Below are 26969 nucleotides of genomic sequence, written 5' to 3'. Positions count from 1 at the left end.
TATTTTTAGCAGAATACAATATTCTCATTAAACGCCAATCTTTACAGCTCGCGATTCCCCACCCGAATACTATGGCTTCAAAGCTTGCCGCCTGGTAAATGACACTGATTAGCGCACTGTGTTAACATTTATGATACTCTGCGGGTTTTCTTTTGATTCTTAATGCAAACAGCACATTTTCACAATTATAAACAATCTCTGGATTCCGGAATGATCTATCCCGATTCATTTATCTAATCTCTTACCTTATTCTCTCTTCACTCTCAGCCCCGTGGTCATCATTATCTCCTTATTCCCTACCACTGCGGTTATTTGCCTGTTCGTCAGAGGAAAAAATAAATAAAAAAATTCTCAATAATAATAATAGAAAAATAGCTGGGTTAGACTGAAATGTAAATGTTCATAAAGTGCTGCATTGCTGAGGAACAAAGTATCAGAAATTAAATTTATTGGCTTAAGAAAGTGGATTTAAAGGGGTATTCCGGCCAAAAACATCTTATCCCCTATCCAAAGGATAGGGGATAAGATGTCTGATCATGGGGGCCTGCTGCTGGGACCCCCTGCGATCTCCCTGCAGCACCCGCATTCTATGCGGGGGCTGCGCCTCCAGTTTCGGAAACCTCCAGGTTTCTGGGACTGGGGACGTGACGTCACACCACGCCCCCTCCATTCATGTCTATGGGAGGGGGCGTCACGCCCCCTCCCATAGACATGAATGGAGAGGGAGTGGTGTGGCGTCACGTCCCCAGTCCCAGAAACCTGGAGGTTTCTGAAACTGGAGACACAGCCCCATCTGGGGACTCAACGTCACGCCACGCCCCCTCCATTCATGTCTATGGGAGGGGGCGTGATGGCAGTGGGGGGGTGGTCCCAGCAGCGGGCCCCCTGCGATCAGACAGCTTATCCCCTATCCTCCACTGCAGGCTTGTTTGTGTGAACTGGCTATTTCCTGTTTGTTTTCCCTCCCTTCAACTACAATCCTTAGTATCCCTTTTTCTAGGTGTGAGGTGACTTATCTACCTCCTACACATCACCCATTCCACCCCACCCATTGCAGCACAGCTAGGCTTCCTTCCATTCATGCTGTGCTTGAAACTACAATTCCCTGCAGCCCTGTTGAGAATGAACTCCCACCCAGTGATCGATCCACCCATTGAAGCACTGCTATGCTCCCTTTAAACACCTAACTAGTGATGTAATGTCTCAGGCCGCACTACAACCTAGGAGAAACCAGTGACACCACTCATTTTGTATGCTGCTAAAAATATACATTGGGGAAAAGATCACATAAGAATTGCGGGACCAGCCATAAAACACAGGTACAGACACTATATTATGAACTACACTAAGTTTACAGCCCCTGTAGCACAGTCAAATAAAAAAAAATAGACACAGCACAGCTCCCTTTGCCTAGTGGAGTCCTTGCAGCGGGAATCGATCTTTCCGCAGTCAGCCCTGAGACAGGATGGTGTATGAGGCTGGGCAGTGGTGTACACTCCGGGAAACGGCTGTTGGCATCAACAAGTCGGTGGACCCAAGCCTTGGGCAGCAGAAAACCAAAATACACCCCTACCAGTGACTCAAGAAGACATATGGAGAAGGGAAGTAATTGCAATAACTTGGAAAAAGTAAGTATCCGGGATAATTAGCAACCACGATACGTAGATAGTTTCTTATATGCTAAAGAAGCGGGAAATGTTAATTCATTGTGATGGGTGCAGTTTAAGGCAGAATTACAATGTCCCATGTACAATGACCTGCGGGCATATGCAAATCCTTGTTTTTTAAACTCTCATTCGAGGATTCGCGTCTGAGTCTCCGAGCCGCGTTATTGAATATTCATAGGTAGGAGAGAAATACAAAAAAATCGCCGGCGTCTTTAAGGTTCAGGTGTGCGGAATCCTTCTTTCTCTACTGCTCAGATCACAAAGTGTTAAGGGAATTTAAGATGAAAGTGCGTAAGAAAGCTGAAGAGACACCATCCACAAAGACCATTTTAGTGTCAAGTTAAATGCTCGCAAATAACAGATGATGATCTTTTTCATTGGCCTAACATTTATCCAGTAATATCCACACGCTCTCTAAACTATGGAGACTTCCTCTTCAGGTGTTCATTTGAATAGAAATCGCTGAGCGAGTGTTTTTATAATTGATCCCCTGAGTACTTGTGTCTACCGCTGTACGACCATCATTTTCCCAATGCTGTGTTTTTTTTTTTATAAAAAAAAAAGAAAAAAACATTGCTGCTCTGCAAAATTACAGTTTTCTACATTTTCTTTCTTTTTTTTTTTTTTAACTCTTGCAATGCAAATAATCTTTCGTGGTCAATGCAAAAAAAAAAAATAATTATATTAATAATAAAAATTGCAGATTAACAACAGAAGGGTTATGGGTATGTTGGATTTGGCTTAAGGCCGCGTTCACACATTGCAAAGTGTGTTGTGACGACCAGATTTTGGCAAAAATGCTGTAAATGTTCGATGGTACTTTGAGGGATCTATAATGTGTGAACATGACAATAATCATATGTGTGATGTGGTCTAATGTAATGTAAGAAGGAGTAGGATCCCATAAAGCAGTGTTTGAGAACCAGGGTCCCTACAGTTGTTGCAAAACTACAACTCCCAGCATACTTGGAAAAAAATATTATGGAAAAACTCACCTTACAACTTATAGGATCTACAAAAACGACAAAAAGGAGCGCTCCATGGTGCAGATAAACGATGATAATGGAAACATAGATGGTAAAGGTTGTGTTGAGCGGCATAGGCCATATTCGAATTCGCGATATTTCGCGAATATATGGAAGAATAGCCGTCATATATTCGCATATGCGTAATATGCGCGTGCATTTTCGCATACACGAACATTTACTTATACGAAAATTTGCATTTAAAAATGCGCATAAAAAGCGCATATAAGGAAATTAGTATGTATAAAAATGCGCATATACGAAAAACATTCGCATATACGAAAATTTGCATAGTTAAAATGCGCATGTGCGGAAATGTCATGCCAGAAAAGTCGCAAATTACCATATGCAAAATTTACATCGGAGGAAATTCGCACGTAAGGAAATTAGTGCATGGAAAATGCGCCTATACAAAAATTTACATAGAAAAAATTCACATATAAGAAAATTATCATATGTTAAAATGAGTATATGCTGTCACAACAGAAAATGCGCATACCAGAAAATTTGCATATGTTGAAATGCGTATGTGCGAAAAAAATTCATATCACAAAATTCGCATATGAGAAACATTATATACGAAAATTTACATCGAAGAAAATTCGCATGTAAAAAAATTGTAAGTAAAAATTCGTATGTACGAAACTGCATGAGAGAAAATTCGCATATAAGAAAATGAGCATATGCAAAAATTTGCATAAGCGGAAAAAAACCGAATATTCGTAATTGCGAATATATAGTGCTATATTCGCAAATGTGCGATATTCGCGAATAAAATTCGAATTGCGAATATTAGCGAGCAACACTAGTGCTTACCAATATGAGTTGTGCAAAGGCCAGCACAACTTGGAGAAAGGCGTATATGTGGATCCCTCTGCTGCCACTCCACAATAAATGCAATAAAACCAACGACCTCCAAACCAGTGGACAATAAGGCGCTGAGGGACCAGGCGATAGGTAGAACAATCAGTTTATTCCCAACATGCAATGCGTTTCGCGCAACTGCGCTTCATCAGGCGCCTGGTCCCTCAGTGCCTTTTTGTCCACTGGTTTGGAGGTTGTTGGTTTTATTGAACTTATAGGATCTGACACTGCTGATGTCTTGGTGTCAGACTTCCCAGGACACCTAAAGAGGTCTTGTAGAGTCCAGCCCCTGATGCATTGTTTCCCAACCAGAGTGCCTCCAGCTGTTGCAAAACTACAACTCTCAGCATTCTACCCATGTCCACTGGCCATAACATTGGAAGGTGTATGGTTCTATGTGTTGAGTATTAAAGGGGTTTTCCAGGAAAAAAAACTTATATATATATCAACTGGCTCCAGAAAGTTACACAGATTTGTAAATTACTTCTATAAAAAAATCTTAATCCTTCCAATAATTATCAGCTGCTGAAGTTGAGTTGTTCTTTTCTGTCTGGCAACAGTGCTCTCTGCTGACATCTCTGCTTGTCTCGGGAACTGCACAGAATAGAAGAGGTTTGCTATGGGGATTTGCTGCTACTCTGGACAGTTCCTGAGACAGGTGTCATCAGAGAGCACTTAGACAGAAAAGAACAACTCAACTTCAGCAGCTCATAAGTACTGAAAGGATTAAGATGTTTTAATAGAAGTAATTTGCAAATTTGTTTAACTTTCTGGAGCCAGTTTATATATATAAAAAAAAAGGTTTTTCCTGGATAACCCCTTTAATAGTATTAAAAGTGTGTTTAGTGGTCGGGCTATGTTGGAAGTTGTTGTGTTCTATGTATTCTGGATCCAGCGCCGGGAGATCGTGATGTCATAGTCCCGCCCCCTCATGACATCACGCCCCACCCCCTCAACACAAGTCTATGGGAGGGAGCGTGACAGCCGTCACGCCCCCTCCCATAGACTTGCATTGAGGGGGCGGGGCGTGACATCATGAGGGGGCTGGTCTATGACGTCACAAGCTCCCGGCATCGGCTCCAGCATTTGGAACAGTTTGTTCAAAACACTGAGCAGTGGAGTACCCCTTTATTTAAAAAAAAAACTGTATCATGGTTAAATCCAGTGGTCAGTCACATTGGGGGTTGTAGTGTTATAATGTCATATGTACTGAGTATAATCAAATTGTATTATGGTCATGTCCAGTGGTCAGGTTATGTTGGGAGTTGTAGTGTTCTATGTATACAGTTTAATAGAATTGATATTTTGCTCATGTCTAGTTGTCGTCATGGGGAGATGTGGTGTTCTATTTATACAGTATACCAGTATTGTATAATGGCCATCTCTAGTGTTTGAGTCATGCTGGGGCTTGTAGTGTTCTATGTATAGTGCACAGAAGTCTCACTACAATAATGTTAATAATGTTGATAATAATTTTTTTTATACATGATAACAATCGTTCAACAAAAATAATCTGTAAATGTATGAAAGCAAACCTCTTGATGTTCATTTTAGAAGAGATAATAAGAGAATTAAATAAAGGGATCCCCGTGGGGCGCGTATAAGGTGCATTTCTGGTGTGGTTCGAATGGCTGCACTCTCGGGCACTGGCTCCAGATGACATGTTGATGAAGGCAGCGAGTCGGGATGTCAGGTGACTTCAGTGACTGTCAGGAAGTCGTGGGGAAATGTGCTTCAACATCAGATCCAGCCCACTGGGCCATGTCATCACATCTGCATTTGCTACAATTCGATTTTCTGAGACGATGGAGCACGGATTATATCAAGACAGATCAGTTGGTATATCTCGCAGTCACAAGGTCTGTTCCAGCCGTACCTGAATCACTTGTTTTCCACCAACATAGGAGCGTATAAGAAAAACAGCACATTGTCAACAGGATGGGATCTGGATGAGAGATGGGTTCGGTTTAGGTGATGGATTGAAACTGGTTGAAGAATAAAATAAAAAATAAAAAGACATAATATTTCCTGATTCATTGTGATTCTGCTTAAGTGACATTGTATGTAGAAAACCAAGCTGCATATAATGGAGCATTATGAGGGGAGTATAAATATTATAACTAGGGATGTCCCAGGGTCCTGGGTTCAAATCCCAACTAGGATAACATCCGCAAAGAGTTTGTATGTTCTCTCCGTCTTTGCGTGGGTTTCCCCTGGGTACTCCGGTTTCCTCCCACACTTGGGGTTTAGATCCCCAATGAGTACAGGGACCAATTTAAGTGTACAGCGCTGCCAAATCTGTATGCGCTATATAAATAAATAATAATAAATATCATTATTATTATTATTAAGACCGAATATGGATACTGATACTTTTTTCTAGTACTCACCAATAGCAATTATATAATTTTTTATGTTGCGTGACAGCAGAGGTGGCTCTAGACTTTTAAAAGCCTTAGGCTAAAGTTAAACATGAGGCCCCCAGTAGATGGGTAGGAAATCCCCCTATTAGGTAGAAGCCTAAAGTAGTAAGGTAGAGAATCGCCCCTATTAGGTAGAAGCCCCTATAAAGTAGGGAATCTCCCCTATAAGGTAGAAGCCCCAGGTAGTTGGTAGAGAATTCTGTTATTAGGTAAAAGCCCCTAGTAGGTAGGAAATCCCCCTATTTGGTAGAAGCCCCAGGTAGTTAGGTAGGGAAACAAAGTTTTTCCCAATAAGTCCCCTCCAAATGAAAATTATAAAAATCCCACTCACCTTCCCTTTGCTCCTGCACTGAGGCCTCTGCATCCTCCACTCTGTTAGTGGTGCTGGACCTTCTCCTGCAAGCCGAAGTGGTGCAGGACCTGCCACGTGCTGTAATGACATCATCATGCCCGACAGGTCTACTACCACTATGAAGAGGCCTCAGGCCAGGAACAGAGGAGAGGTGAGAGAGGTGTTTTATGGTCTGAAGTAAACTGGTCTATCGGTATCGGGACATCCTTTACATCGAATCCTATTGTGAGTCAAGCAGTGAAGAGCCCCGTTAATGCAGAGCAGTGATCGCGACCAGGTTTACGTATACAGTAGTTGAGCCAACATTCCTATGTGTTTCACAACAAAAGAAGTATTCAAATGACCTCTCCAGAGCTAATTTTAATACTTTTTTTCAGTGAGCATCACCTGGTCTGCAAGATTCCCTATGCCAGCTGATGGTCCCAACCAGGATCTTTGAATTAGGGTAATTTGGTAGAAACAGTGCAAGGAAACAAATTCTGAGTTTCCACCTGATCCCTTCCTTTTCTGTCTAAAGGGGGATAAGGCTCAGTCAAGTGGGTGTGCAGTGTCCCAGTACTGTTTTCCAGCTGCTACCGGATGAAGTTGTCGGAGTGCTGAGGAGTTTGTTAGTCTCAGTAATGTGAGTTGCATCTGCATAAATTGCTGGTAAATTGCTGGCTGCACCACTGTTCTACCGCAATTGTAGTTTTATTATCTGTTGAAATCTTCCTGTAACTGGCACGGGTGGGGCTTCAGTGCTTAACTGGCACTGACATCAGCGCCGCTTATGAATATTCATCCCCCCAGTTAGGAGCAGCAAAGAGAGGGAGAACTGGAGGGAGGGGGGATGAATATTCATAAGCGGCGCTGACGTCCGTGCCAGTTAAGCGCCGAAGCCCCGCCCGCGCCAGTTACAGGAAGATAATAAAACAACATTTGCGGGAGAACGGTGGCGCAGATCCAGACGAGGTAGGGCTGATTTTAATCAGCGTCTCCCGCACTATCCACCAGTACCTGTGGATAGTGCAGGAGAAAACAAGTGACAGTTTTCCTTTAAAGCTGTTACTGAGACATTGCTTATTGAAAGTAATGACTGGGACATAACCATACGAGGGTACTCTTTATACAGAAGAGACAGAGAAGGCAAGAAAGGAGGAGGAGCGGCCCTGTATGTAAAAAATAGCATAAAATCTAACTTAATACAAGCTAATGAGGCCAACAGTCAGTTTGTGTTATGTTGCAGTTTGGTAATCATGCAGTAACTCGTGTAGGTGTGATATATAGACCATCTGGCCAAGTTAAAGAATTAGATGATCTACTAGTTGAAGAAATAGCTAAAACGACAATGAAAGGAGAAGTTATCATTATGGGAGACGTCAATCTTCTGGATATAAACTGGAAAACCAAAATAGCTAGTTCTGCCAGGAGTACAGATATTCTAAATTCCCTACTGGGATTATCTCTACAACAAGTGGTTGAGGAGCCAACCCGGAGGGAGGCCATTTTGGATTTGGTATTCACAAATGGGGATTTGGTATATGATGTTATTGTTGGCGAAAGCTTGGGATCTAGTGATCACCAGTCAGTTTGGTTTAATATAAGAACAGTGAAGGAGTCACACCACACAAAAACAAAAGTTTTAGATTTTAGAAAAACAGACTTTTCAAAAATGAGATTAGTCATAAATGAGTCCCTATCAGACTGGAATGGATTATATGGAGTCCAGGAGAAATGGGACTACTTAAAAGACATATTATTGAAGGCAACAGAAAACTGCATTAGACTTGTCAGTAAAAGCAGAAAAAGGAAGAGACCACTGTAGTACTCAGCAGAAGTGGCCAAAATCATAAAAAACTAAAAGCTAGCATTTAGTAATTATAAAACAACCCAGAGCAATGAAGATAAATCTACAAGATTAGGCAGAAAGAGGCCAAGCAAGTTATAAGAACTTCTAAAGCGCAGGCAGAAGAAAAACTAGCTCAGTCTGTGAAAAAAGGGGATAAGACATTCTTCAGATATATAAATGAAAAAAGGAAATTAAAACAAGGAATAACTAAATTAAAAACAAAGGAAGGAAGGTATATAGAAGAGATTAAAGGGCTAGCCGACTGCCTTAATGAATACTTCTGTTCAGTTTTTACAGATGAAAAAGAAGGAAAAGGACCTCTATTAGAGAGGAAAACTAAGGAATCGTTTGATGCATGTGTCTTTACAGGTGAAGAGGTTCTACGTTTGCTTTCTAAAGTGAAGACAAATAAGTCACAGGGGCCTGATGGGATACACCCAACATTATTAAAAGAGCTTAGTGGTGAGCTAGCAAAACCGTTAACAGATGTATTTAACCAATCACTGGTAACAGGAGTCGTCCTGGAAGATTTGAAATTAGCAAATGTCGTGCCCATTCACAAGAAAGGTAGTAGAGAGAAATCAAGCAACTATAGACCAGTAAGTCTGACATCAATAGTGGGGAAATTAAAGGAAACTATACTAAAGGATAGGATCGTTGAACATCTAAAATCCCATGGATTGCAAGATGAAAAACAACATGGGTCTACTTCAGGGAGATCATGTCAAACAAATCTTATAGATTTTTTTGACTGTGTGACTAAAATAATAGATGGTGGAGGGGTAGTAGACATCGCTTACCTAGATTTTAGTAAGGCTTTTGACACTATCCCACATAGATGACTTACACATAAACTACAGTCATTGAGCTTGGACTCCCATATTGTTGAGTGGATTAGGCAGTGGCTAAGTGACAGACAACAGAGGGTTGTAGTCAATGGAGAATATTCAGAGCAAGGTCTTGTTACCAGTGGGGACCTCAGGGATCTGTACTGGGACCAATTTTGTTTAATATCTTCATTAGTGATATTACAGAAGGTCTCGATGGTCTTTTTGCTGATGACACAAAGATATGTAACATGGTTGATGTTCCTGGAGGGATACGCCAAATGGAAAAGAATTTAGGAAAACTAGAAGAATGGTCAGAACTCTGGCAACTGAAATTTAATGTGGATAAGTGCAAGATAATGCACCTGGGGCGTAAAAACCCTCGGGCAGAATATAGAATATTTGACACAGCCCTAACCTCAGTATCTGAGGAGAGGTATTTAGGAGTAATTATTTCAGAAGACTTAAAGGTAGGAAGACGATGTAATAGAGCAGCAGGAAACGCTAGCATAATGCTTGGATGTATAGGGAGAGGTATAAGCAGTAGAAAGAGAGAAGTGCTCATGAATGTATAGGGAGAGGTATAAGCAGTAGAAAGAAAGAAGTGCTCATGCCGCTGTACAGAACACTGGCGAGACCTCACTTGGAGTATTGTGCGCAGTACTGGAGGCCGTATCTCCAAAAGGATATAGAAACTTTAGAGAGAGTTCAGAGAAGATACTAAATTGGTACATGGATTGAAGGATAACATTTACCAGGAAAGGTTAAAGGACCTTAACATGTATAGCTTGGAAGAAAGAAGAGACAGAGGGAATATGATAGCAACTTTTAAATAGATAAAGGGAATCAACACGGTAAAGGAGGAGAGCATATTTAAAAGAGGAAAAACTACCACAAGAGGACATAGTTTTAAATTAGATGGGCACAGGTTTAAATGTATTATCAGGAAGAGTAGTGGATGCATGGAATAGCCTTCCTGCAGAAGTGGTCATTGCAAATACAGTGAAGGAGTTTAAGCATGCATGGGATAAACATAAGGCTATCCTTCGTATAAGATAGGGCCAGGGACTATTGATAGGATTCAGATTATTGGGCAGACTAGATGGGCCAAATGGTTCTCATCTGCCGACACATTCTATGTTTCTATGTTAAAGCGATACTCCACTAAATAAAACATATAACGTCCTTGTAAACTGGGCCCATCTGGTTCCTCTCATGGTGCCTACTTTTTTATCAGAAGGAATAGAGATGAATGCTTTGCTACTTTGTCCATCATTTTTGATGGAATCTGCAATGGAGTCTACTAACAAAAACTCCAATCCACAGTTGTAAACATAGATTTTCTTGGTAATTTTTAGATACATAAAAAGAGTTTAGGTTTCTTCTGTTGTCCTCCAGGGCCCCAAAAGGCTATTCTTTTGCCCACTATTTCATTGGCCTGTGGCAATATACTATGATTAGTTGACATAGTTATTGACTAATTACAAAAATACAGTTAATTCTGGGCAACATTCCTATTTTTCAGTTCTGATCAACTTTACAATAAATTAACTTTCTGCATAATGAAATTATTACCTGCAACATATTCCTTCTTATTAGGTTTTAGATGGTTTAATTTAACAATTATTCTCCGATATGCACTGAGAAACACAGGTGTGGGGATATTTTAGTTTGTACTTTAGGGAAGTACTTGCAAAGATGTTATAATGAGGCTTGGACTTAAAGGGAACCTGTCGCTTTAGAAATGCAGTCCAATCTGTGGGCAGCATGTAGAGCAGAAGGAGCTTAGCAAATTTGCGATAAGTTATCATTTATTCAGTCAAGTAGTCATGTGGGTGGTCATACTCAGTAATTGACAGCTCTCTATATAAACACTTATTCACAGATAACTGTCAATCACTAAGTAGGACTGCCCACTTGACAACTTAGCCCAGAATAAGCAAAGATTTTATTCAATAAGTTACAAATCTTGCTTTTCCCACAAAACTATAAATTAATTTGCTTGGCTCCTCCTGCTAAAACAAGGTGCCTAGAGATTGGCCGTCACTCCCCTCCCATAGACTTGCATTGAGGGGGTGTGGCTATGACGTCACAAGCTCCCGACTCCAGCGTTCGTAACAGTTTGTTCCAAACGCTGAGCAGCGGAGTACCCCTTTAAAGGGAACCTGCCACTCTGAAAAAGCAGTCCAATCTGCAGGCACTTTGCTCACACCTTGTTTTCCTGATAGGTGGAGGTCTGAACACTCAGACCCCCACCCATCCAAACTATGACATGTTGCCAGGACATGTCAAAAGTGTTTCCAAATGACAGTGTTGGATAACCAGTTCACTGTCACATGTTGGTAGCGAGATGCATCAGCAATTTAGCACAGAAGGTGGCAGGCAGGTGACAACCATTGGTCATAACTAGGTGTTAAGCCTGGAATGACAAATCCAGAGGATAAGGCCAAGGCAAATTCAGAAATCCAAGCCAAAGGTTAACCCCAAAAAACGAAGAGATGGTGACAATTCTAGGGTTGAGGCAAGAGGCAGGGTCCAAATACAAATGACAGGGTGAAACAAAGGGACTAGAGGCAGTATCTAGTAATGGAAACTGATATTCAGGCTTTAAATAGGCCACCAGCATGGACTAAACTTGGTAATGCCATGGCAACTTAATGCTCAGGATGATGGAATAATCGTTGCACAGCAGTTTCCAAAGCAACTTGGTGTACTCACCAATGGGGGGCAGTGCTGCAGTGAGAAGAGGTGCAAAACAGAAGCTCTGTACATCCAATATTAAGTGGCAGCTATGCTGTTTTTTGTTTTTTTGAGCACAGACAGCCATGTGAATCATTATTACGAATGCTCTGAAATTCACTTAGTAGCTCATTAACAATCACGCTGACATTCCAAACATGAAGCCAGTTGTTAAACAATACCTTGTGTGAAACAGTTTACACATTGCTTGAAATTTACAGTGAAGCCATTTGCGGGAAACAAGCTTTTCTATTACACATTCATCTCAGCGACTCGCCGGCTGATAATTGTCCCCGCAACATGGTGCAAATATCACTTGACCCCTTGCAAATATTAAAGGGATTAAATGCAATATTAGGATATAGTGAACTGTCAGCCGTCCAGCACAATGGAAGCTTTCACTTTTTTTTTTGCGCACTTAATTGGAATCCATTCTGCTGTCAATCGGTAGTGCAAATTCTCTTCTTCGATTTATTCTCATGTTGCAGTCATGTTATAGTTTTTTCAGCATTCTTCCACAATTTACTTGCATTGCATTATTGCATTAAACACTATGACATGAAAAATCCCTTAGACCCAATGAACATGACGGAATTTCCACCTGGAGAGATTCTAAAGTAGCAGTCCTTCCATTGTCTTCAATATGATTCTGCTGCACTGTGCGTACTATGGAATTCCCATGAAAAAAGCAATTATTTCCTATAGTTATTTCGGTTTCCATTAATCCTTCATGACGGCACCAAAATGGAGGTTGCTCCTCTCATCACTGTAGGGACAGGAAATAGAGAGGTTTAAAAGGGCCCCTCCCCATACACACCCCAGTGCTTTTCAAATTAATACCAGGATGTGATATATAATGAACCCAACACCAACAATATAGGGTGGGAGTTATGGTGGTGACGTCATGAAGGATTAGTGGAAACCGAATTAACGGTAGGAAATGATTCCTTTTTTCCACTGCATCCCCCTTCATGACAGCACCAAAATGGAGCCATCCCAGATAAGTAGCTCTAGGGAGGGACTTTCCTTATTGGCCAATACGTCCAATCTGTACAGTACTGTATTGACAGATGACTGTGTGAAGACTTGACCACGTAGCCGCCCTGCAGATTCGATCTGGAGAAGTGTCTGCTTTTTCGGCCCATGACGAAGAAATTACTCTTGTAGAGTGTGATTTTACTGAAAGAGGACAATCTCTCCCTCAAGCAGCTGAACTGGTTCGGTGATATTGGATCCCAGGACAGGGGACCCCCAAAAGTGAGGGTACTGGCCCGGGGGATTGGGGATTCTTGTCCAGAAGGAAAGAGACCACAGGAGGCCCCAATCAACTGATCCCCGCACTCTTCCGTGCATCCCCTCTCATCCCTATCCCTGTAGGGACAGGAAAAACACTGTGGTGTGTATAGGGAATGGCCCTTTTAAACCTCTCTATTTCATGTCCCTACAGTGATGGGAGGAGCAATCTCCATTTTGGTGCCATCATGAAGAGGGATGCAGTGGAAATTAGGTAATCTCGTAGCCAGAGACCTGTCCTGAGACTAACACAATCAGTTGTATTGCCGGAAGTCCCATGCTGATAGTCCCATGCAAGTTGCCGGAACTTACAGCAAAAGATGTGATCGTGTTCGTCTTGGGGCAAATCTCAGGCTACAAGATTATCTGGGAAGTTAAGTCATATCCTGCCGCTGGACCATCAATACAGTAATGCTTTAAAGAGGTTGTCCATTTAAGGGTACATTTACATGTACCATGTTTTCTGATTCTGTAGGGAAACTGAAGTATGAAAAGGCGCCCATTGAAATCATCAAAGCATTGACTCATGTACCGTACTCCATATACATGGTAGGTCCTCCATAGCAAAAGAAATGTTCTTTAGAGCCACCCTCTACCCTGGAAAACTGATGGACATCCTGAATGAGGCACATTGGAGGAAATTTATCATTGGATTTGGACATCTTTTTGTGTTGGGAAAAGTCAAATATTTATTGCAGCTTGCGCTTTCGATTTTTTGCAATTTTCAACATCCACGCTTTCAGAGTTTGTGTCTACTGGTAGTAATCTTTTTTTTTTTTTGTTAAATGCAGTGGACACTTCTTTAGCTACAAAATACAACTTCTCAAAGACAATAGACAGGTAGCGGCACTAGTAACATAAATCCTCACACCCTTCTTAGGACTCTTGGAACAGCTGAGAGAGTCTCTATTCTGACCCACGGTGGTGCTAGGACAGAGAGTCAAACGTCAGAAAACAATGTAGCAATGTAAAGAAACATAGCCTGCACTCACCACTCAATACGGGTCTAACGGCCTCAGGTACCGGACCTCCTCGTTAGCGTGGGATTCACAGCAGCTGCTGACAGCGCTCAGAAAACAGGCAACTGCCGGCGGCTTCGCGTTACAATCAACGTTTCTTCCGGCCTATTCTTAGGCCGGAAGAAGTGCTGATTGTAACGCAAAACTGCCGGCAGTTGCCTGTTTTCTGAGCACTGTCAGCAGCTGCTGTGAATCCCACGCTACCGAGGAGGTCCGGTACCTGAGGCCGTTAGACCCGTATTGAGCGGTGAGTGCAGGCTATGTTTCTTTACATTGCTACATTGACTTCTTTAGCTACACTGTGTTGGCCTTTTTCTTCAGTTTTTTGTAATGTAGATGTAGAATGTAAATAAAGTAAAGTAGTGCTTTGAATTTTTCATTTGGTACCTGTGATTAATAATAAAAAATGAATATGTTATAGACTAGCCTCTTTGAATTACCTTTCTAATATACTTCTTGATAAAAGTTTGGCCACCAGGGGTCCTCCTTCTGGTCCTGCTTGCAGATTGTCTCCTGCAGCAGCCTGTGGGAGACATACATCAGGAAATACAGGTGGAACCTCATCTCAGCACAGTGTAAAGAGTATACAGTAGAGAGCTGATGGGTGGGGGGGGGGGGGGGGCGTGCAGCCTCAGCCAATCACAGACCATCTCACAATGAACTGCCCTGGGTTGTGTGTAGCAGAGTGAGGGAGGAAGTTCTCCCCTGTATGGCTTCAGATTATGTAACGCCTGCTGGGGAACACCCCTTCCCAGTCTGTGGAGCTTACTGAGACTGAGCAGAAAATACAGCACAATATCAAGGTATATAAAAAAAAAAAATAATGATAATAAAAATAAAGGCAGGGGTGGTTTATCATGATGGGGGAATGAATTGGGAGGATTATAAAATGTATCAAAATTGTGACAGGTACTCTTTAACTATTAAGTTGAAATTGGTATGAGTAAGTACTGAAGGGCTGTAAACTGTTACAAAAAGACATAAAACAATCAGCCAGATACCCGTAATTTAACACCAACAAAAGCCCTAAGTGGATAATACAGAAGCTGAGGTAACAAACAGAAGGTGACTGAGGACTGGAGGAGTGAAGTCATTTTCCCGGATGTTTTGTTGGTTGATCAAAATTTTTCATACATAGTGAACCTATTTGATACATTTGGTGCAAGTATGTCAAATTCACCTCAACTAAAAACAGTGCCAAAAAGCATCCATATAGCACACAAATTAATAATTTCGCCTCAATGTTATTACATCTGGGTGTCTTATTAGAGTATTTGTATATAGATTTTTTTAGATCAATTATATAAATTAGCGTGACATATATATTGATTCTTATTTCATACAAATTTGAGCAATAATATACTTCACATTTAGGATGCACTCTGATGCATAAATGAAGATTGAAGACAGTGTCAATCACCCGTGTTGTAAACTCTTCTTCTTTATTTACTAGCTGAGTACCCGGCGTTGCCCGGTTTTTCCTTCCTAATCCTTGTTGGGGAGGAACATAAACAAAGGAGGAAGCTTTTGAATTCATATCCCATCTTCATATATTGTTGTCATATCCCAACCCCATTTCCCGTCCTCATATCCCGAACTCCTATCTCGACCTAATATCCTGTCATCATATCTCGACCTAATATCCCATCCTCACATCCCATCCTCATATCCCGACCTCCTATCTCGTCCTTCTATCCTGACCTCCTATCCCGTCCTCCTATCCTGTCCTCCTATCCCGTCCTCCTATCTCGACCTCCTATCTCGACCTTCTATGCCGACCTCCTATCCTGTCCTCCTATTTCGACCTCCTATCCTGTCCTCCTATCTCGACCTCCTATCCCGACCTCCTATCCCGTCCTCCTATCCAATCCATCTATCCCAACCTCCTATCTCGACCTCCTATCCTGACTTCCTATCCCGTCCTCCTATCCAGTCCATCTATCCCAACCTCCTATCTCGACCTCCTATCTCGACCTCCTATCTTGACCACCTATCCCGACCTCCTATCCCGTCCTCCTATCCAGTCCATCTATCCCGATCTCCTATCCCGACCTCCTATCCCGTCCTCCTATCCAGTCCTCCTATCCCGTCCTCCTATCCCGACCTCCTATCCCGACCTCCTATGCCATCCTCCTATCCCGTCCTCCTATCCCGACCTCCTATCCCGTCCTCATATCCCGACCTCCTATTACGGTCTCCTATCCCGACCTATAATATGTGTACCAGGTATTGAAATATCTCCAGCTGTACGGAAGTTATGTGGAAAAAATACATTTCCCATTGATTTGCATGGGACTTTAAACAAAAACCCTGACCCTCACAAATGGGGGTAGTTAAGGTCAAATTAACTATCCTATATTTTAACTGGACATATAAGTAACATGTGACCAAGTATTATCAAAATATCTCCAGCCGTTTGGAAGTTTTGCAGTAACATTTATTTCCCGTTGACTTGTATGGGACTTTAAACATAAATCCCGCCCCTGGCAAATCGGGGTGGGTAAGGGTTAAAGCACCTATCCTATGTTTGTTGTTGACATATAAGTAACATGTGTGCCAAGTTTCATGTTAATATCTTTAGCCATTTGGACGTGATGCTAGAACATACACACATACACACATTGAGTTTTATATATATATAGATAGTGCAAACATGCATAGCGGGACAGGGTAGAAGTGAACTAGGGGAGCCATACCTTTCGGCAACAACCGTTTCCTGCGTCTAAGTACACTTCCTCAGGTGGTCCAAGGAAGTGCGCTTAGATGCAGGAAATAGTGACGCTGTCATTAGTCTTCATTTATGCATCTTGTACACTATTCACATTTCTCAGTGAGCACCCCCGTATGGATCTGGCATAAGTTTCAATACATGCCGAGTGACTGATTAGACAACCTGTGCTTGACTCTTGTCTTATTCCATGGATTTTAAATGCACTATGAGTAAGGACTAAAGGACCCAAATGCGTCAGATTTTTTTGGCCAAATAATGTATTGTGTTATGGACTACTATTAACTAAATATAGGAATATGTTTTGATAATTTAGTCTCATTTTTTCATATTGCTATAAAATAGCAGTCAGGAAACAATGGGTTAACCTAGAGATTATTAAGGCAGCTCCTACTAAGGCATCTTTAATATTTCACAGTGATTGAGCTGTCCAGTTGACTGGAAAGGGCTGACAGCCGTGAGGGTCCTGGTCAGAGAAGAGGAGGTCCCAGGCCAGCTGGTAAGGGAATGGTTGTGAGCCAGGTAATTATTGCTCAGTGCATAGGACTAAAGCCTCAGAGAAAATGCTATACTAATGAAACACAAATGGGACATCTGTGTTCAGGAGTTCATTTAAGCATTGTAAACAGAACTTTGCCAAGAGTTTAAGCAAACAGATGACTTTAAAGGAGGCCGGTCACACAGCAGGTAGATTCTGTTCACATTACACAGCATATTGTCTCTCTCTTCGCTGCTTTTTGTCTCTTATTTAATAAGCCCAGGAGCTGGAACTTCTGCCCGATAAAGCTGTTTTGCAAGGTTTTTCTGCAAAATGGTACGGACTCTAAATTATTGACTATTTTGCATTGTGAATGGACACCTGTTGGGAACACGCTAGAGCCAATAGTATTACAGGGTGAGCCAATTGCTTATTAGGAACTAGAGTGTAGAGCCGTGGACTGTAACTTGTGACTCGCCACCTAAAGTACAACAATAACATGGCAGTCCACTATTCTAAATGGACCCAACCTGAGGCTCACCACCTACTGGGAAAAACACAAGTCTAATTTTAGGCAGCCAGTAAAATCATTGTTATCGGATGCACGTCGCCCTCTGTCAACAGGTGATGTATGGCCGATAATGATGAATTTGAAGGGCTGCACGAACAATCCAGAGATCATTCATGCATACCGGTCGCATGAGTAATCGAGCACATGAAGGCTTTGTAAACGAGCGCGGATCATCGGTAAGAGTTGTGCTTGTTTCCACCAGTGCACTGGCCCATGTAAAAGACCCTATGACTTAATAAGTAAAGGTATTGACTGAATGTAATAGTGTACAAAAAAGTGTATTCCTGCTGCAAGGTAGCAAATATGCCTACTAAATGCTGTTGTGCTGAGGGCACAACACCCTAAATGACATGTAGACTTGTGGTGTGGACGAGATGCAGTAGATTAGCTGCCATGCCATCCTTTCGAGATCACACAGGAAAAATGGGAATGCTCGGGAAAAATGCAATGCACAAACGAGATAAGAGAAGTCCCAGTGAAAAAATGGACACTTACAACCGATGCTTCTCCTTAGTAGATTGGAACAAATACAGAATGTACCTTATTAAATAAAACACTTCATACTTAATTTGATGGAAGCAACAAGTCGTTTTGAATCCGGATACAGATGTAATGGGAACTGCTGAATACACTGTCAAATGCCGGACGGGTTTTCTTGTGAACAACAAACTTGCAAGTCCTTATAAAAACCAAATCAGCAAGTTGCAAATTACAAGCACGTCGCAGTCACGCATGGCTAACATTGAAGCAATGGTGGCAAAGTCTCATGCAACTTGCTACTATGAAACAAACTGGTTTGGATATTTTCCGGTGCTATCATGGTGGCATCAGTTATGGTGCCAAGGTGAGGAGGGGGATAGATAAAACTGAATTCCCAGCCACTGGCAGGGGTTTTTGATTTACACACTGCAAGTATGTACAAAGCAGCGCTCAACCACAGCTGGTCCTGGTGAGATCATGACGTCACAGACGCCCCACGTGGTTTGCGCTCCCCTCTCTCCCTGCAAAACATTAAGTGAACTACTGCCTCTCCTGCACTGGAATTTTCAAGTGGAATTTTAAAACAGGATTCCTCTCAGAAATTCTGTAGTGTGAACCCAGCTTTACTGTTGGGTAGTACTCTTCTTGTAGTTGGCTCTACATTCTCTCCAAGGTCCATCTTACTCATTGACTCTTATTTTTCTATCTGCCTGAAACCAAAACTGTCTGGTTTTCCCAAAACAACAATCACAGCACAGCTTTCATATCTTATCAAGCTCTGGTAAAGTGAATGTTGAGCTGTGATTGGTAAAAACCAGACAGTTTTGGTTTCAGGCAGATTTATACATTTGTCCATTGTTATTTATTAGCAGTAAAGTAGCAGTATGGATATTGTAAAAAAGGGACACTGTTAAGGGGGGGGGGGCTACCTATCTTTCCTTATGTGGGGAGGAATATTAATGCAAAGGGGTGTTATTGGGAAAAACTTACCCTATGTGGGGGGGGGGGACCTACCTATTTTACCTTAACTGGGTGCACTTTTGAGGGGGAGCCGACCTACTTACCTTATGTGGGTGGAAAGGCTGCCTAATGGGGAAAAATGTTGGAGAAAGGGGGGTGAAGGGAGAGGAAGGCAATTGTGGTAGGGTAGGGGGACCAAAATGCACTTTTGACTGAGCAGACAAAAATCCTTGCACCAGCCCTGGTTCTAAGTCTAATACAATCCTTTTAATGTAAAAAGTAATATACACCATTATAATTTCATCAGGTGAAAATAAAATAAGATAGATTTTAACTGCCTATTTATGTTTATTTTCATCTCCGGCACAGGGTCTGCCCTGTGATGGCCACCATATGTTCCTTTGTTTAGGAGGCGCGTAGGATCCGTGTCTTTCCTATAATATAGAGAGGGATGAGGACACTGACTGAAGACGCTTTGCGGTAATTAGACCAAACTCCCCGAGCAAAAGGTCTGTTTATGTCACCCGACATCGGGCTGAGAGAATAATTAGTTGTTGAATTTACGCCAGACAAACTGCGATGTCTCATGATTAAGAATTCATTTTTCATTTTAATAAAAAAAAAGCCTAAAGATCATCTCTAGTGAAAAGTTCAGCTTTTAAGTTATTCTTAAGAATCCAAGAAAATAAAAAACGATTAACTCGTCACAAAGCACTAAGGGAAATTACCTGTTATCTGAAGTAGGATTTCTATCCCTTGTTCTCTATGCACTTGACTATATAAAAGAGTGAACCTGCCTCAATGATGTTATGACTGAGGACTTGTCAGCTGATGAATTCTATTATTATTTCCCTTTATTTGTATACCTCCAACACAGGGAGCAGCTCAGTACAGATAATGCTTTTACTTACATGGGCACTTAGTGAAGTTTCCAAACTTAAAGTGTACCTGTCGGATCCCCCCCCCAAAAAAGAATTAAAATAATACTCTGTACATAATCCTGACCATGTACATCTACATTTTTATGCCTCTATCACCTATATTTATAATAAAAATCCCTCTTTCCATTAGCTCAGTGTTAGAAATACTCTCAGGGGAAGGGGGCGTGCCCCTCCCTTGTGGTGGTGGGAGGTGATTGGTGTGTGGTGGAGGGGGGCGTGTCACTCCTTGTAGTGGTGGGAGGTGATTGGTATGTGGTGGAAGGGGACATGTCCCTCCCTTGTGGTGGTGGGAGGTGATTGGTGTGTCTGCTCATGCAGCCTTGTCCATGAGTCATCCCTTGTCTATGACTCATGGACAAGCTGATGCTGATGCAGGACTGGTTAGTGTCCCAGTAGGTATGGGGACCCCTAGTGGTGGTATTTTTAGGGACCGTTTTCTATAGTAAATCTTAAAAAAATTTTAAGCAACCATATTACAAAAGGTATTTAATTTTCATCAGTAACGACACATAAAATGTTTTTATACCTGACAGTGCCTATTTAAGGTGCCGATACACATTATACAATGGTTCGATCAATCAACTCTGGTGGAATTTCCTGACCATGTTCTGTGTATGATGGTTTCCTTTCACCATTTTAAACAAATGGGAAATGGACTGAACCTTTCTCTCTCATCTGTGTAAAGAATGAGAATACTCTCTCTGGCCCAGAAGTTATCTATTGGTTCTAAATACCAGAGTGAGTTAAAAACTTTTTTTTGCGTTGGTGCCTGTATGATAACATGCTTTCTTTCTTCAAGTTGGTCCAACCTGCTAGAGATGTGGCCAGGCAGAGGATACCCTACTTCATACGTTCTAGTCCTGTCCAGCCTTAAAGTGGTACTCTGCCGCAAACTAAATGATAGGGAATAAGATGTTAGATCACGGGGTCCCGCCGAAGGGAACCCCCCCGATCTCCGGCGCGACACCCCGTCATTCGGCGCACAGAGCAAACTCTGCTCCGTGCCCGATGACTGGTGATGCGGCAGTCCATTAATTTCTACGGGAGGAGACGTCATAGCTGTCACGCCTCCTCCCATTGACATGAATGGAGGGAGCGTGGCGTGACATCACAAATGCGGAAGCTGAAGTTCCTGCCGCTGCCGCTGATGGGGGGTCCCCAGCGGTGGGACCCCCGCGATCTAACATCTTATCCCCTATCCTTTGGATTTGGCGGAGTACCCCTTTAAACGCTTCCTGGTCTGAGGTGAAATAGGTGATTTTTTGGGTCACAAATCTGGATTTAGGTCTGGAGCTTTTCCTTATCACTGCGAGATCCCCAACAAGACGTCCATCCTAAACTTTATGGTCATGGCGGCCAGGGCATGTATCAGGAAAAGAAGGCTGCCCAATATCTCTGGATTTCTAGGTTGAATAGTCCCATGTACATGGAATCAATGGATAGATTTCAGATGATGTGGTCCTCCTGGATGGATTTGTAGAACACCCCAGATTACAATGCCCTTCTTGCACAATTAAATCTCTCATAGAATGGTTTAATATGGCAGGTCTTCTCTGTATTGCCCTTTGCAGCTTGACACTTTCCATCCTTGTTCACTATGTGAATGTGTATAAGGGGATCAGAAGGAATTACTGTTGGCCCAGTGTTTAGCTGAGATCTATTAAAAGTGCATGGGCACCTTTAGGGCTGATTTACAAAGCTGTACTACAGGTCACCCATGTAATATGTTTGTGAATGTTTTAAAGTTCATATTTAGAATAAATGTGCATGAAAGTTTATGGTGCAATATATAAATTCTGTTTGTGACTTCCATATATAACAGAAGAAATGAGGTGGTGTAAAATTTTCACCCAAAATTTACTTTTTAACTTTTTCAAAATTGAATATAAAACTTTTAACTGTCTGGCACTAAACATAATATGGTCTTAAATTGATTGGGTTGGATTTGGAATAGATAGGATTAAAGTGCAAAGCTGCTATCCTAACTGATCTGCACAGTTCGGTGTGGAGAGAGGCAGCTGACGCTGGGTGGTACAGTTGCCAGGGACACTGTAAGACAAACAGTGAGTTCCATGCACAGGTTCTTTCGTGATGAACGGGACTTATACACTGAACTTGCAGGGTGTCGTATGGTTGTCTTGACAATTGTACCACCCAGGGTCGGTGGACAAGAGACTAGCTTTGGACTTTAAGTAAACAATGAAAGAACACTATATTTTAAGATTCTTGCCTATTTTTGCAGTATATTGAAATTCCTGTGTTGGGATACCCAAAAAGCTGGGTAGTTCAGCATGATGTTTGTGGTCAAATGGCGGATAGACTGATGAAAAGCCACCTGTATATGTGTTGTGCTAGTTAGGGCACATGGTTGTATATCGGTTGCATGAATGACTACACACCCTTACAAATCGATGAAGGCAATACCATACCTCCATATGCTTTATATGGAGGAGTACATATGTGGTATGGCGGGGTGTGTGGTGCAGGGCAGATGTTGTTACCCTAGGACAGTGCTTCTCAGTTATTTTCTGTCCTGCCCCCCCTATGAAGAAGAAAAGATTTTGTGCCCCCCGCGCGACTGTAAATAGTATAATTTGTCTATAAAATTGTTATAAGTACACCTCTGCATAACACTGTATCCTTATTAACGTATATGAGGCTCTGTACACTGACAACAAGCAGGGCTCTGTACACTGACAACAAGCAGGGCTCTGTACACTGAGGACAAGCAGGGCTCTGTACACTGAGGACAAGCAGGGCTCTGTACACTGAGGACAAGCAGGGCTCTGTACACTGACAACAAGCAGGGCTCTGTACACTGACAACAAGCGGGGCTCTGTTCACTGACAACAAGCGGGGCTCTGTACACTGACAACAATCAGGGCTCTGTACACTGACAACAAGCAGGGCTCTGTACACTGACAACAAGCGGGGCTCTGTACACTGACAACAAGCGGGGCTCTGTACACTGACAACAAGCGGGGCTCTGTACACTGACAACAAGCGGGGCTCTGTACACTGACAACAAGCAGGGCTCTGTACACTGACAACAAGCAGGGCTCTGTACACTGAGGACAAGCAGGGCTCTGTACACTGAGGACAAGCAGGGCTCTGTACACTGACAACAAGCAGGACTCTGTACACTGACAACAAGCAGGACTCTTTACATGGAGGACAAGCAGGGATCTGTACCTGAGGACAAGCAAGGCCTGTACGATAGAGCAGGGCGGCGGGCGCTCTGCTCGGTGGCACAGTGAACTCCGACACGGTGGGCTGCTGTGCTTAGACGTGAGGTCACGTCACCCCGGTGACGTGACCTCACGTCTGAACGTAGCAGCGCGCCACGCCGGAGTTCAAAGCGCCTCTCCCAGGCAGCCACACTGACAACCCAGGGCCGTAAGTAAGATCCAGCCGTAGAGTTGCTAGGCAACAGAAGCCGTGTGGGACGCCGCTTGCGAGTGAGTCGGGCCCCCCTTTACGCAGCCTCGCCCCTCCCCCCACTATTTGAGAAGCACTGCCCTAGGAGCAGATGGCATTAACCCCTTGTATTCATGATGCCAGGGCGTGGTTTAGCTTATAACCACCCGAAAGTATACCGCTGGATCCTGGGCTAGCCACGGGGGAAATAAAGACTCCGACGCCAAGTTAGGGACAGCGGTAGCTTTACTGACGGTAGACAGTTGGTAAAGTCTATACAGTTCAGCCAGGGCCCACAGAGGTGACCAGTGACGCAGAGACCTTAGGGGCTTGCTGGGACTTGTAGTAGGACTGGACAATTGAATGCAGATCACGCTGACAGATGACTTGACTCATAAAGCTGTGACTTTAGCTTACTTGACTTGATGGTGGCTGCAGGACTGGACTTTGAGGTCTCCAACACTCTGGACACACACACTAGACAAGACTGCACTGGACCTCAGCTTAGCAGAAGAGCAGAGCTCAAAGAGAGAGAAGCTCCACCCAGGGCTTATATTGGAGAGACTAGCAGGGAGCCCATAGGTCACTCTTGGGATCACCTGGTCACTGGTATCTCCTGGGTAACAATCACATGACATATCACATGGTATAACTTTTAAAGCAACATTACATTTTATAACACTTTACATGGTAAAACATCTTTACAATGGGGAAATAAGTGCAGGGGACCTTAGGGACACTGAAAGGAAGCTGCCTGACAGGACAACAGGAGCACGGGGTAACACCTCCCGTACTGGGCCACCACACATACATTATTTTGAGATACAGACAGAAAGAAATTAACAGTACGTTCTTGTTTGAAAAAGAATGAATCTTTCTTATTCTGTCTATTGGCCTGTTTGGTGCAATTGATATGCAGCTGTGTCACAGCTGACCCTTTGCTCTGGATCAGGTAATCTTGACTGTCTGCCCAGGATAGTTTAGAGTTTAGTTCCTATTGGTTAGCCTTTCTTTAGAAAATTCCTGGCTGGTGTAGTTCTTGCAGATTATAGCAGATACTGTGTGTTTGAACCCAGAATTTCTTTTATCTCCCTATTACAGTGATCCCTCAACTTGCAATGGCCTTTACATACAATAGTTTCAACATATAAAGGTCTTTTCTGGACCATTTGTAACTTGAAACCAGACTCAACATACAATGCTATAGACAGTCCAGATCTGTGAAACATGTCAATGGCTGGAAGAACTGACCAATTAGAATGGTCATTCACTGGTAAAACACCTGTAGTACTGAAGCGTATGCTCTGAATTCCTGTCTGGTAGCGCCCCCTACAGTACAGGGAGGTACTACATGTTCTATACTACTCTTAACCTGTGCCACAGTTAGCTGCTGTTTGGACACCAAATAAGGGCGGCTAAATGTAACTTTTTTAGGACACTGTGTACTGTACAGGACCCTGAAGAAGCTCCTGTCCTCTACATAGACAGTGATTACAGCTCCCAGCAGATCTTTACTTTTATATGTAAGGATTTGCTTTATCTATATGAGTTATCTCCTTATTTTTCTTTAATCATCACTGTTTCCTATTTTTTGAATGACATTTTGGTGGCATCAGAACCAATTCCCAGGTTTCTATAGAGTTCTGGTCTCAACATACAATGGTTTCATCATAAAATGGTCGTCCTGGAACCAATTAATATTGTAACTTGAGGGACCACTGTACCTTGCTCTAGTCTAGTTCCTAGTTCTTCAGTTTGTTCTTGGTTCTTCTTTGTGTACTTATAGTTTTTGTGGTTTTGCTCAGTTCATCTGTTGCAAATGTCTGCATTTCCTGCTCTAATTTGCTTCTCTAGGTCCTAAAGCCTTCTTGTTGTTTCTGCTAGGCAGAGTTAATCCAGAGTTTTTATAGGGACAGTGAGGTTTGGTGTGTCTGTTGTAAGTATTTAGGGGAAGATTAGGCACAGTTCGCTAGGGTCAGTCCTTTGTTTTTTTTTGTCTGGTTTATCAACTTTTGCTTTATTTCGGCCATCATTGCTTTATTACTACCATCATTATTTTTATTATCTCCAGTTTCTGCCTTCTACTGGTAAACTGCTATTCTCGCTCTAACTACCAGTATTTATACAAGCTTGTATGTTTTGTTTTGTGACTGCATGCTTGTCATACTATTCTTCTCTTCGGTAAGTCCTGGGGGTATTTGAGAACTGGGAGCCACAGCTAGTACCCTGGTTTAGATGAAGCCAAGCTCTGCCATCTAGTGACCAACTGACATTGTTACAGCTCTATCCGATGCTGCCTATTCTCTTCTGGAGTGCTGCTTCCATTAAAGAGGTTATTCAGCTTAGGAAAATGTATCCACTAATCACTGGATAATGGATAAGTGTCAGATCAGGGAGGGTCTGACTGCTGGGACCTCCGCGATCTCCTGCCCGGTGCCCCTGGCTCTCCTCCTGCACGGAACAGGGTTAGCATGCTCTCTCCATTCATCTGTATGGGAGAGCCAAAGCACTGTATTTGGGTATCTCTGGCTCTTCTATAGAGATGTATGAAGGGGCATGTTGACCACCGCTTCGTACGGTGGTTAAACAGCTCTGTGCAGGAGAGCCGGCTGCTGGGCAGAACATTGCGGGGGTCCCAGCAGCCAGACACTTACCCCTTATCCTTTGGATATGGGATACAGTTTTCTAAGCTGGACTACTTCTTGAAGGAATATGGTGCCTCATGGATGCACCACATAGAAGGTCTTTGTATGGATCTATAGGGAGGGCTGCAGTATAGGCAACCAGGCCCTGATTTCATACAACATGAGCATAAAAGTTAAGAAACTTCTATAAAGTTTGTAAAACTTTTATTTGTATCTCATAACTTTGTATAGAAACCCAAACAGCAAAAACTGCACATTGTATTTGGAGTCAAGGATAATCCCTCTAGTCCTAGAGATATATCAAAGTTTGGAAGGTTGTCTCAAAAAAAAAGGCAGCATTAGACAGACTGTAGCCATATCTGAGCTGTAACGGCAAAGAATTGGGTCAGGGCTAATGACAGCGCATCGCTCACAGCCCCTCCAGCGGCTTTACAAATTATCAAAACTTCCTTTCCATATACATATATATATATATATATATATTTTTTTTTTTTCTTCCGATGGTCCTTGAGCTTACGTGGAAAATTAGAATTTAAATTTCTAATCCAGAACAATTTGTAGGTTTAAATGAGGATGCGGGATGGAGATGCACAGACGTATTTAACAAGGTGCTTGCTTTTTCGATAATGGCGAGAGAATGATAAAACAATTAAAAGAAAGAACTTGAATACCAGATGATTACCAGTAAATGTAAAAAAAAAAAGAGTAAGAA

The 26969-nt window shown here is 42.5% G+C and overlaps 1 long non-coding RNA gene across 1 annotated transcript in view; it reads right to left on the bottom strand.

Annotated features, from left to right (window-relative positions):
- Nucleotides 1-26969, bottom strand: part of LOC130295414 (uncharacterized) — a 102403-nt gene that overhangs the window by 33191 nt on the left and 42243 nt on the right. The window contains exons 3-5 of the long non-coding RNA XR_008848826.1: nt 14478-14560; nt 10562-10626; nt 246-316 (exon numbers count right to left, since the gene is read on the bottom strand). This is a non-coding gene — a long non-coding RNA (uncharacterized LOC130295414). The remainder of the gene's footprint in view (nt 1-245; nt 317-10561; nt 10627-14477; nt 14561-26969) is intronic.

This window comes from Hyla sarda, chromosome 11 (genome assembly GCF_029499605.1).
Source record: "Hyla sarda isolate aHylSar1 chromosome 11, aHylSar1.hap1, whole genome shotgun sequence".
Taxonomy (NCBI): Eukaryota; Metazoa; Chordata; class Amphibia; order Anura; family Hylidae; genus Hyla; species Hyla sarda.
The sequence above is the reverse complement of the archived record's forward strand: the minus strand, read 5'-3'. Positions and strand labels throughout refer to the sequence as shown.